Source organism: Lissotriton vulgaris, chromosome 2_1 (assembly GCF_964263255.1).
Source record: "Lissotriton vulgaris chromosome 2_1, aLisVul1.2, whole genome shotgun sequence".
NCBI lineage: Eukaryota > Metazoa > Chordata > Amphibia > Caudata > Salamandridae > Lissotriton > Lissotriton vulgaris.
Genome location: NC_141687.1, coordinates 1,029,912,623 through 1,029,922,353, shown reverse-complemented (window position 1 = coordinate 1,029,922,353; position 9,731 = coordinate 1,029,912,623).

The window sequence follows — 9,731 nt, the reverse complement described above, 5'->3', positions numbered from 1 at the left end:
TACATCAACAGCACATGCAGGACAATCGAGGGAGGAAAGTGATGACAATGAGGCACTTTTCCAAGAGGTTTCTGCCGCTGAAGAAAGTGCACATGATGAAGTAGAAACCAATCCCATTGTCAGGCGAAAACGAAGACATGTGGCCCCTCTGCCTCCTTTTGAAGAAGATGACATGGAACCTAAAGGTTCAAGAGAGAGTGCACAGGAAGCAGTTGTTAGACCAGTACATACAGAGCAATCTCAGGCACAGAGAAGAAGAGCCTATACAATGGAAAGGTCAAGGAGCAGCAGGGTTGGACTAGAGGAAAATCCTAGTGTGTTTGCTGGTTTGGAGAAGGACATGTTGCACGTGCAGCGCCAACAGCACAAGGCCCTACGCTCCATTAACAGCCAGCTTTGTAAATTGAATAAAAGTAATGCAGGCATGGGTGATGGTATGAGGGCAATAGCTTCATCTATGGATAGACTTTGTTTGGCCATAGAGCGCTCTGAAGAATCAAGAAACAGGGCAGCACACCGTGTCCATGCAAGGATGCTTGGATACTCAAAAGCAATCAACAGGCTGTGCAGTGTCACTTCCAATTTCACTAGGCGTAGTGTTACTATGCAGCGAATGGTCAGTGAGTGCACAAGGAGTGTTGCTAAAGGATTGGATAAAGATACATCTGCAGTAGAATTACTACAAACTGCAAACTCAGGAGCAAGTGCACTTTTTGAAGTTGCTGACACTGAGGAGACATCAAGTAGGACTAGCAGTAATCCTACACCTACATCTGTCAGCGCAGGAGTGGAAGGAATGCAGCCCATGCTACAACCCGTAGAAGCATGGAATCTGTGCAGCGCTCTACCAACAGGCTGCGCAGGAAATAATATTTTCTGACATTCAGAAATTAAAATTAAAGTTTACACTTGCATTACATTTAAACAATATGTAGAATTACCTGTGCAGTAACAGGTAAGGTATCATGATAGCAGTATGCCTATTGTTTGTAAAATAAAAAGATTCTACTCTGAAACATCATTTATGTTTGGTATTTCTAATTCTTACCTAAAAGTAATTGTGTGTTATCTCAGTACGTCTTTGCTGTCCTGCAGCAGCTCATACTCCTGCAGCAGCTCTTCTTGAGGGGGGGGGGGTATTTCTTCATCATCAGATGCATCTGAGTCACTCATTTCAAATTCAGTTCCTTTTCTCATGGCCATGTTATGTAACATGGCACAGCTAGTTACAATTTTACAGCACATTGCAGGATTATATTGTAAAGCACCTCCACTTTTGTGAATCCGACAAACGGCTTTTTAAAATTTCATAAGTCCTTTCAATTACACCACGTGTTGAACGGTGTGCCTTATATCTCCTTTCATGTACATTTGATGGATTAAGATATGGGGTCATGATGAAATCACGTACAGCATAGGCACTGTCACCTGCATGATAAGAATTGATGATGAGTGTTTATAAAATGTGAAAAGTGAATTTTTACAAAATTTAAAATAATTACTATAATGAAATTATATTTACCTAGTAGATAACCCTCTCCAAACTGGCTAGCACTCAAACGTCTATGAAGTCCACTGTGCCTAAATATATAGGAGTCATGATTGCTCCCTGGGTACTGAGCCACAATATCAGTGATTATGTACTTTGCATTGCACATCATTTGAATGTTGATGGAATGGTAACATTTTCTATTTCTATGCACATATTCTGTGGCAGCAGGTGGAGCGATGGCAATATGGGTGCCATCTATGCAACCAATTACATGTGGAAAATGTGCAATTTGATAGAATTACAATTTTGAATCTTGGATGTCTTGTTGGTTGTTGGAGAGGTAGATGTGATGTTGAAGCCTACTCATCATTGCTTCCAGGAAAACTTTAAAAAGCGTGACAGGGCACTCTGAGACACACTTCCAAACTCTGCAATGACCCTTTGAAAAGAACCAGATGCCAAAAGGTGCAGTGAGCACAATACCTGTACATGCGTAGGAATTGATTGTCTCCTGGCTGTTTCATGTTCCAAAAATGTCTTCAATTCTTCAATAAGGTCCAAAATGGTGTGTGGATTCAGTCTGTATTTCTAATAAAACTTCCTCTTCGGTTTGCTGGAAAAGCATAATACGCAGTCTGAAGATTCTCTCCTGCCTCTGTCTCCTCTGTGCAAGTGCTTGAATGCGCAGCCTCCTAGCTATCAGGTAAAGTCCAGCCATTGTGACAGTTAAAATTGCATTGTGGGGTTATTTTTATACTTTCAACTTGGTTACCACCTGACTGTTGTTAGTGTTAATTGCGATTCTCCAGTATTCAATCTTTCATAGATTCACATGCTTGTATCTTCCCCGTCGTCATGGTGGGAGTCTCCCGGTAAATAATAATCATAGCAGTAGAAGAAAAACTGCCTGAAACCATAGAGTAGAGAAACCAGAGGGTAACCTCTCCTCCTCATTATGTGGCCCAAACTACAGCCAATCAGCAACCAGCCCCAGCCTACACCATTCCCAGCAGAGCCACCATACCTCAGATTTCTAACCGCCTTCGTGTGAGAAGGAGTCTCCCTGAGCTCTGCTCAGTTTTTTCTCTCTCTTCACTGAACTTTTGACCTTTGTCAGCTGGATTCAGGTACTGTTTTTTCTTGTTGGAATTACTTCAGTCACGATGTCTGAAAGCTCTAAGAAGAGTCTTTTCAGAGCTTGCAGATCCTGTGGCAAGGCCAGACTTTTTTCTGAGGATCCTCACAAGGAATGCTTGTACTGCCTGTACCCCAAGCATATCCCTAAGGACTGCAAGTACTGCCAGAACTTCCCTCCCAAAACTCTGAGGGATAGGGAAGGGCGCCTCCTAATATGGCTTCAGAAAAGGAAGGTTCATGACTCCGAATCTGATGGAGAAGCCATGGGACACTCCTCTAAGAAGTTAAGAGGGTCCTCTGAGGAAAAGGGAGATGTGAGGCAAAAAGCAGGAAAATCTAAGGAAGGTGAACCTTCTACTTCACTCCCTCCAACTCCTCTCAAGCCTTCCTCAGAAAAGAGGGCTCCGTCGTCGCTTCCGTCAACGAGATCTGTTAAAAATCCAGTCAGATCGACGACGAGATCGTCGACGACGGTGGCGAAGACCGTTCCGTCGACGAGGGCGACGACGACCGTTCCGTCGACGACCAGGACCAGTCCGTCGACGACGACGACGACGGTCTCGATGTCGACAGCTTCGTCGACGACTATGACAACGACGACTCCGTCGACGGTGAGTGTTAAGTCTTCGTCGACGGCGAGATCTTCGTCGACGAGCATCCCGTCGACGGCCCCGTCGACGATCCCGTCGACGACCCCGTCGACGGCGGATAAATCATTGAAGATGTCTTCTCCAACAAAAATAACGTCAACTTACATTTCTGTTAAAAGGATTGCTCCGTCGACGGGGGGGTTGACGAGCAGAAAAGGAGAGTTTTCAACGCCAAAGATATCACCTCTGCTACCTTCCACCATTCTAGATGGCCAGGAATCGGAGGAGGAAGGATCTTTTGGAGCGGCGTACAGTCCTTCGCAGCTCCATATTAAGCATCAGGACACTGATGAGGAAGATCAACAGGAGGACTATGCCTTCACAGACCGGCCGGTCAGGGGCCAAATGAGATATGAGTCTTTCCACCAGGCCTATCACTAGGATGATGACGAGGAGGAAGGGGATATGCCTGCACGAGATGAGTCAATGTCGGTACCAATCTCTTTAATATCCGACTTAAGGAGTATGATAGACAACTATTATCGTCGTTTTCCGGAAGATAATGCTCCGGCGGCCTCTGAGAAAAGCTCTCAACCTGTTAAAGAGGCGCCTATAACTCAACCACCTCCCCCTCCTCGGAAGGAGGTTCAAAACGTAATTACAATTCGTGATGACCTGAATGAGTCGGATCATGAGGAGGAAGAAGGAGAAATTGCTCAGGACGAGGAAGTGGGAGACGAATGGAACCAATATATTACTCCAACGTCTCCGGCGTCACCCTTGCCTCAATCAAGTTCTCCTCCAGCGGATATAGCAAGCTTTCATGACCTGATGGAGAAAGCGGCTACAAGGTTCAAGCTTTCTATGCCAGTAAAGGAAAACGATTGCTTCCTTTATGACTTTAAGGAGTCCTCCAGGAAGTCGGTAAGAGCTATTCCTATCATTGAGCATATCTGGGAGGAAGGACTCAAATTGATGAAGAATCCAGCTTCAGTCCCAGCGTCCATACCCAGGCTGGACAAGAAGTATCGCGCTGTAGAGAAGGCTCCAGCATGCCTTATTGGTCATCCTCGTCCAGACTCGGTGGTGACTCAAGCAGCCCAGAAGCGCTCCAAGAACCCGATGGCCACATGCGTGGCGCCCCCAGATAAGGAGGGCAAGAAGATGGATGGCATAGGAAAACGCTTTGCGGTGATGGCAGCGGCTTCCATCAAAGCTACCAACGCAATGGCTCTGCTGAGTCGGTTCAATAGACAGATGTGGTCGGACATCGCGCCTTTCCTGTTGCACCTTCCGGAGGACAAGAAAGAGGAGGCAACTACCATTCTTCAAGATGGAGCCAGAGCAGCGTCGGAGTCCATAGATGTGGCAATGGACATATCATCTTTAGCTTTTCGCCAAATGGCCGGGGCGATAACCCTACGGAGGCAGGGATGGCTCAAGGCTACGTCTTTTCGGCCGGAAGTCCAGTCTAAGATATTGGATATGCCATTCGATGGAGAAAGTCTCTTTGGAAAACAGATTGATGAGGCGTTGCAGGGGATAAAAGCAGATACCGACACTGCTAGATCCTTGGGATCATTGCAACAGGGCCGTTATCAGTCCTTTCGCGGTCGAGGATCCAGAGGACACTTTCAACAACAACGTTCCTCTTATCAATCTAATCGGTACCAACCGTATAACCAGCAGGGCTACCGTCAGTACCCCTCCAACCAACAATATCGGTCCTCAAACACTTCCTTCCAGCAGCAGGGAAGGAGAAAGTCCGCAGCCAGAGGAAAGCAGGACTCTGGGCGCAGACAGTGATGTTCCGCAGGCGCCTCTATTGCCGCTTCAGATCAACCAGTTCCACTACCTCTCTCAGTTTCTCCCGTATTGGCAGTCCATAACATCGGACAGATGGGTATTGGACATTATTACACAGGGTCACACCCTGGAATTTTCGCAAAAACCTCCAAATCGTCCACCCCTTTGCAGAGTTCATCAACACCTAACGGCTCTCAAAGCAGAGGTCTTATCGCTCATTCTGAAAGGAGCAATAGAGGAGGTACCACCAAACCAGCGGGGAACAGGTTTTTATTCGCACTTTTTCCTTATAAGGAAAAAGCAGTCATCGAAATGGAGACAGGTGCTGGACCTCAGAGATCTGAACACATACACAAAAAAGATTTCTTTCCGTATGCTATCCTTGCAGGAAATTCTGCTACTGCTTCGCAAAGGAGACTACATGGTCTCTCTAGACCTGCTGGAAGCATACTTCCACATTCCGATTCACGAAAAGCACAAAAAATATCTTCGATTCATGGTGGAGGGGCGCCATTACCAGTTCAGAGTTTTACCTTTCGGACTGAAATCCGCCCCCAGAGTTTTCACGAAATGCATGGCCCCTATAGCGGCGCACTTAAGAAAACAAGGTCTACAGGTATTCCCATACTTGGACGACTGGTTGATAAAAGGACCATCGTTCCAAGCAACGCGAAGATCTCTACAAATGAGCATGGATCTCTTCCAAGGTCTAGGTCTTCGGATAAACAAGGAAAAGTCATCCTTTGTCCCGACTTGCGTTCTACAGTTCTTGGGAGCAATCTTGAAAACACAAGAATTGAAAGCTTACCCTTCAGAGGAAAGGATAATGAAAATCTTAAATCTGACTGCATCCCTAGCAGCAAAAAAGTTCACTTCCATCAGGATATTCAAATCATTACTGGGAATGATGTCCTCTTGCATTCCGCTGATCCCCAACTGCCGGTTGCAAATGAGACCGTTACAGGAAGCCCTGGACAAGCAGTGGGTCCAAGCCCAGGGTTCCTTCGACGACAAGCTGGTCATAACAAATCAGATCAAGCGAGCAATGTCATGGTGGGGTATCAGGAGCAACCTAACAAAGGGCCTCACTTTCGAACCACAATCACCAAGCTACGTCATGACATCAGACGCTTCATTGCGAGGTTGGGGGGCTCATCTGCAAGACCTAGAAATTCAGGGCCTTTGGTCTCCTCAAGAGGCGAAACGTCACATCAACCTCTTGGAATTGGAAGCAGTCTTTCTGGGCCTCCAGGCTTTCCTTCCCAGGATCCAAGGTTCAGCGGTTTTGGTGCGGACAGACAGCACAACAACAATGTTTTACCTGCGCAAACAGGGTGGAACGAGATCAAAACCCTTGTCGATTCTGGCACAAAGAATCTGGAAATGGCTATTGTGTCAGAAAATATCGCTGCAAGTAGAACATGTTCCGGGAGTGGACAACACAAAAGCGGATCGGTTAAGCAGGTCATCCGACATTTGCCACGAGTGGGAAATCAACCAGATCCAGCTGAATCGGATTTTCAAAGTGTGGGGCAAACCAGGTCTGGACCTGTTTGCGACTCAGAGCAACAAAAAATGCAGTCATTATGCCAGCAGATTCCCTCAACAAGATTCGAGGGGGAACGCTCTTCACCTCAGATGGACAGGGATGTTTGCATATGCCTTCCCTCCTTTTCCCTTAATTCCCAGACTACTAAGGAAAATGAGAGCAGAACCTTGCCAGATAATACTGATAGCCCCGGCATGGCCGAGGCAGTTCTGGTATACGGAGCTTCTGCAGTTGTCGGTAGAACCGAGAATACAGCTCCCGATAACCAGAGATCTGATTTCCATGAACAGAGGCCAAGTACTTCATCCGCAACTGACCTCGCTGAGATTGTCTGCTTGGAACCTTTTGAGCATGAATTCCGGTCCCTAGATATCACCCCAGAATGTCGTGAAATACTGCAAAGTTCTGTGGCTCTGTCTACCTACAGGACATATGTAGCAAAATGGAAGCGATTCTGTAGTTGGTGCATGACTAAGGCACTGCATCCCTTAACGTCCTCGGCTGAGCAAATCCTTCCGTATTTACTACATTTAGCCAGATCAGGACTGGCTCACTCATCTATAAAAGTCCATCTAGCTGCAATTTCCAGGTATAGAAGATCACCAGGATGCCCTTCCTTGTGGTCTAATAGGCTAATCAAGGAATTCTTGAAAGGGCTGTTCAGGAAGTTTCCTCCTGTCAAGCATCCTCCACCTTCATGGCAGCTTAACACAGTATTGTCGCAGTTGATGAAAGCTCCCTTCGAACCCATACACAAATCAGAATTACAATTTTTGTCATGGAAGGTGGCTTTGCTGTTGGCGCTCACGTCTGCCAGAAGAGTGAGCGAGATACAAGCTTTTTCTATATTGGATCCCTTCATTCAATTCAAGCCGGATAAGGTGATGCTAAGAACCAATCCTAAATTTGTGCCTAAAATACCCTCTTATTTTCATCTAAATGAACCTGTCATCCTGCCGACATATTTTAAGAACCCATCCACGGCGGCTGAAAAAGCTTTGCATACTTTGGACATCGGCAGATGCCTAAAATTTTACATTGAAAAGACTAAAAGCTTTCGCAAATCAAACCAACTGTTCGTTGCTTACTCAGGGGTCAGAAAAGGGCTGGCCCTTTCACGTTCCTCCATATCCAGATGGATTGCTTCCGCTATTTGCTTCTGTCATGAGAAAGCAGGAAGACCTCTCGACAGGAAGGTCCGTGCCCATGATACACGGAAAATGGCGACATCTTCTGCATTGCTGGCAGGAGTACCACTTCCAGACATATGTAGAGCAGCAACCTGGTCGACTGCTCATACATTCACCAAGCATTATTGTCTGGACACGGAATGGAAAGCAGATGCAGCAGTGGGGCAGGCAGTCCTGCGACATCTCTTTAAATAAGGTACATGTTTATGACTTGTATTCTGCAAATTTCTGTTTACTGTATAATATGCTTTTCTCTTTACGCAAATAATTATGATGTCAAGGTTTAATTGATCATGCCTTGGTATTGTGGAAAGTTCTTTTGTAATAGAAGCAAATTATGGCACACAACCCCGAGATAGGAAAGGGGCCTAGCCTGGAAACGCTCTAACTACAGGAACTGCTATCTAATCTGATACAAGCATGTGAATCTATGAAAGATTGAATACTGGAGAAAGAACTAGTTACTTACCTGTACACTATGGTTCTCCAGTATTATCTTTCATAGATTCACATGCGCCCGCCCGCCTCCCCGTTTCCTTTAGGTAGACCGCCTTTTATCTCTGGTTTTCCTGTATAGCTCACTCTTGGGCGGTAGGAAATCTGAGGTATGGTGGCTCTGCAGGGAATGGTGTAGGCTGGGGCTGGTTGCTGATTGGCTGTAGTTTGGGCCACATAATGAGGAGGAGAGGTTACCCTCTGGTTTCTCTACTCTATGGTTTCAGGCAGTTTTTCTTCTACTGCTATGATTATTATTTACCGGGAGACTCCCACCATGACGACGGGGAAGATACAAGCATGTGAATCTATGAAAGATAATACTGGAGAACCATAGTGTACAGGTAAGTAACTAGTTCTTTTCTTAATTTGCGAATTTCATGTTTTCGCAGTTAGCGATTTTTTAATATATCTTGTTGCGATTTCTAATTTTGCGATTTCTTTTTTGCGAATATTGCAAAACAGAAACCATGCAAAATAAGAAAACGCAAAGAAATTCGCAGTATTACAACAATCGCAATTAAGTAATCGCAAAAATTGCAATTTCTTTTTATGCGACTTGTTACATACATGCAGATTTCTATTTTTTAGTCGCAAACGCTGCATTTTTGCAATTCGCAGAGTTTGGGACAAAAAAATAGCTTGATACATCTACCCCCCAGTGCTTTTTCGTCATTGGGCGATTCCACGCAACCTAACACCACCGCTGCGCTGCATGATAGTACCGTAGGACATTCGGTATGGCGAAAACCCCGCTCTTGCTTAGTTTGTTGTATTGTCTTTCCCCAAATAATGTGGTCGATTTCTCTTTGAAGGTTGCGAACCATGGCAGGTGGCGGAGAAAGGGGAAGTGTCTGAAAAATTAAAAGGGCCCGAGCGAAGACGTTCATTTTCACCATGGCTATTCTGCCCAGCCACGAGAGAGGCAGGCGTTGCCATTGGTCCATTTTTCTACGTCTATTCGGATTGTGATTTTTGCGGCATGTGGTCTCTGCTGATGGTGGCCAACAGTATGGTGTAGTTAGCCTGCTATATCTGATATATTGATGTGCTGGGAGGTTCCTTACCTCAGGGTCACATTGCCTCATGATGAGGTTGACACCATCTTCAATTCATCAAATTGTGCACATTCAGTTGAGATAAATTTAGGAATGGCAAAGCTGCTTGGTGCCTTCTGCGCACACATACATTAAAAAGTAATGTCCAGATTACTTACCGGTCACCCTATTACACTGATTTTCTCTTCCTCTTCCCTGACCTTACTACCTCCCTCTATATTGTAGGCCGAAAGCGAGGGTAAAATGTTACCATTACCAGCGTGGTTACTGTATTCTATTGAATATTGCCTTAGCATGGGACCCTACTGACCTTCTTTCTAAGTAATTAGCATTAGTAACTAACACACGCTCCCTTTTTATTATGCACAGATGTCCGTTTATCAAGCTTGCTAGAAACGAAAAACTCTGCTCTTC